This window comes from Pinus tabuliformis, chromosome 6 (assembly GCF_031772625.1).
Source record: "Pinus tabuliformis cultivar Carrire ecotype Pingquan chromosome 6, CPIR1, whole genome shotgun sequence".
Taxonomy (NCBI): Eukaryota; Viridiplantae; Streptophyta; class Pinopsida; order Pinales; family Pinaceae; genus Pinus; species Pinus tabuliformis.
The window spans coordinates 377,853,881-377,857,878 of record NC_142292.1 but is presented as its reverse complement, the minus strand read 5'-3'; positions in this window follow the sequence as shown (position 1 = coordinate 377,857,878).

The window sequence follows — 3,998 nt, the reverse complement described above, 5'->3', positions numbered from 1 at the left end:
AGAAAACCAATCATCATGTTTGCATTGAGGAGGCTAGTGTTATTGCTAGGGTTTCGCATTTCCATCATCGTAAATTTAGGGAAGCGCTTGAAATTGAAAAAAGGCCTTGCAATCTTAATAGAGACGATGGCTGGAAAGTCAGTAGATGTTGGGTCCCTGCTCTCTCTTCCTAGTTGGTTTCCGCCCTCTTCTTTAGGGTTTATTTCTTTCTTTTTATCTATTTACTTTTTATTATTATTTTTATTATTTATCTAGTATTAACCTTTTCATTTTAACTGATTTATGTTTTATGGATTTACTTTCATTTTTTGAGTCCTTTTAACTAATTTTTATTATTTTTATTCTTATTTTATTTGTTCGGTTATTACTTTTTTAACTAACCTACCCTCTTATATTTTGTTTATTTGTTTTGTCTTTATTTTATTTATTCCGACTTTTTTACTAATTTTTCTAACTAACCTATTTATTTTATTCTTTTTATTTTCATTTATTCATTACATTGTTACCATTTTTTGACTTATTTTTTCTAACCTCTGTGGTTTTCTTCCATTAATTTTTCGATAATTTTTAATAATATTTATAGGCTTTTAATTTTGATTTGATTATTTTATTTTTATTTTTATCTTTATTATTTTATTTACTACTATTATTATTATTATTATTTTAACTGATTTATGTTTTATGGATTTACTTTTATTAATTCATTCTATTTTTACCTTTATTTTTTGAGTCCTTTTAACTAATTTTATTATTTTTATTCTGAATTTATTTATTTATTTGTTCGGTTATTACTTTTTTAACTAACCTACCCTCTTATATTTTATTTGTTTTGTCTTTATTTTATTTATTTATTCAGACTTTTTAACTAATTTTTCTAACTAACCTATTTATTTTATTCTTATTATTTTCATTTATTCGTTTCATTATTACCATTTTTGATTTATCTCTGTGGTTTTCTTCCATTAATTTTTCCATAATTTTTAATAATATTTATAGGCTTTTAATTTTGATTTGATTATTTTATTTTTATTTTATCTTTATTATTTTATTTACTATTATTATTATTATTATTATTTTTATGTTTTTTAACTAATTTATTTACTTTTTCATTTCTAATTTAATTTTCATTTATCCATTTATTTGTTTTATTTTATTATTTTTTTTCCTAACTAACCTATCCTCGTTTTGACGTTTCTTAGTATTTTATAATTTTCAATTTTCAATTTATTTTTATTTATCTATTTACTTGTTTTATTTTGAATATTTTTAACTAACCTTCCCCCTTTTGACATTTGTTAGATCTTTTATTATTTTATAATTTTAATATTTTAAATAATATTATTTTATATATATTGCTTTTAGGGTCCATTATTTAACTAATTTCTAATTTTTATTAAATTTTGTAAACTAAATACCCTTCCATTTATATTTTGGTCCTAATTCTTACTATCTAAGCTAATATAATATTTTTGACCCCGGTCCTTGAGTCAAACTAGCCGTTGGTCAGGAGACTCTGTTCTGCCTATTTAACTTGCTTAGCTGGATTAATTTCTTCAACCTGTCCTGATGATGAACCACACCTGTTGGTTCGAAACGCGTCGACAAATGATTTTCCATGTGATTTTCGCCGAAAAATCTCTCTCTAAATTGATATGGATCACAGAAGCCTGAACTCTATCACAGAAGTGTTGTTTCAAGTTTTACATTGTCTTTCCTAAGTGTCACATGCATAACATTGTTTTTGCACTAACGGTCGCCATTGGTGCGACCCTCTCCACCAACTTCGTTGTTCGTCCATTTGACTGTTTCCTGAATTGGTTTTGATTGCATGCATGATTATTCACTCCTGTCTGCACCATCCTTTTCTTTCTCTTTTGAATCTACTCGTTTCAAGTTGCCCTTGGGCGGATCTGGGCTGCCTTGGCTCAGATCTTGCTTTCACCCACATGTTCTGTGCATTCTTGAACTCGAGGCTCTGCCTTGGCCCCAGGAATTGCAAAGAGGCTGCTTGTCACTGCCCTCCAGGAGTTCCCTGTGTTGTTCTGGGAGTCAGTGCCCAGTCTTGCCCACTGGGATTGTGCAATGCACAGTCCCAACCGACAATCAAGCCGGACTGAACTACACATTGCGCAATTCCAGTCCATAGTCAGCCCAGCTAGACTGCGCTTTCCGTAGTTCCAGTTAGCAACAACCTCACTAGCAACTGGGACTACACAATGTGCAATTTCAACTGATAGTTGCCTGCCTCCCAGAGTCACCACTACACAATCTTTCCCAACAGTCACTCGGTTTGTTGCATGATCGATCCGAGAAGTGCATTGTGTTTTTTAAACTGACATTTTCTTGCCATGAGTGTCTGCTCTATCTCCAAGTACATTAGTTGTTGAGTAGTCTCTCAATAGTATAGGCATCATGGTTTCCAAGAGAGCTGGATCAAAGGAAACTGTAGAGAGAAGCACTGGAGACGTGGTTGAATAGGTGCCAATAAAATTGCATGTCAATGTATACACGTAGCTGTTCGTAGAGAAGGACATGAAGATCACATGGCAAGAAATAAAGGATATATTTGCAGGCACTTTCAAGGAAAATCTAGAATACCATCAAGTCTATGCCAACATTCATAAGTCAGGCTTGTACAAGGTTGCATGCAGGTATCCCTCCTTCCCTTGCATGGATGTCATTCACTGGGTTGTCTCACATACTGATCCCGAGATGATGATACTAAGTAGCGCCAGTGGAACACAACTTGCCACCTTCAGGAAGGAAACCTACCATCAGATGTATCATTTTCCGCAACTGGTGAACTACATGGATGCCCTGTTCTTCACTCCCAACAACAATGTGAACTCAAGAGATATCTTGAAGTGTTGGGTAAAAGAGCCATCGATGTTCAGGATGACACCCAACCAAGTCTACAAGATGAAGTCACTCAGGAAGGATTACAAACTCTTGGTCATATTTTCATGTCGCTTGTATGGTCAAGAGAGCACGAAGACCTTCCCACAGAGTTAGGTTGTTAGGTTGGATTAGTTGGAAAATGAAGGAAGGCCTTTCAACTGGTCTGACATGTTGGCTCTTTAGCTGAAAGTGCATGTGTCAAATGCCCAAAATTCACCTAAGGATGGATAAGAAAGATTCTATATGTCTGTGTACCAACTTGATGCAATTTGTGCCCAACAATAGTTCCCTGGCAGGGGTTGGACATGGACACCATTAGAAGAAGCTGTGAATATTTATTGCAATTTTCTCTCTAAGTACAGCTATCGAGGAGTCATGACGAGGCCGTCTGACCGCTTCATCACCACGTTGTACAAGATGATATTTGAACAGGACCCACCTTGCATGTCCTAGGAAGTGATGCAGGCATTGCTCAACATTGTAGATTGGTATGCCTCACCTGGTGGCACCTTCATCAAGATGTTTGTGTGGAGAGGCCTCCGCATGAGCTATCGAGGTTTTACACAGACAAGTTGGTCATGTAAGAGGTTGCATACCACATCTCCCTAGGGTTATTAGAAGGACTTCACAGGAGGAAGACATCACCATGGCCCACTCTTCCTTTGTGGATTGGGTTGTACGAGGTTCATACCTTGAAAGATGCAGATGTCGAGGCTGAAGACTTGAAGAAGTTCAGGTTCAACACTAAGAGTTTCAATCTGTATGAGCCACACTCCATATGCAAGAACCACTGTGCGAAGGTATACTGTGCGAAGGTATACTACCCATGGATCCACGGGGCATGTCATTGGCTAGAGGAAGATCCTTGGAGGTATTGCTATGATTCATCTAGGCTCAATGAACCAATCAGTATGGATGTAGAATGGAAAGTGACACTATAGGTAGCAGCACCACAGGAAGCAACAACAACAACAATGAGCATCAAACCAATGCAAGAAAAATGCAATAAGAAGGTTGCTGATATTGTAGAGGTTGAGAAAAGCTACAAGTTCAAAGAGATCCACTTGTTGAGAGAGTAGCTTTGGAGATAGAAGCAAAGA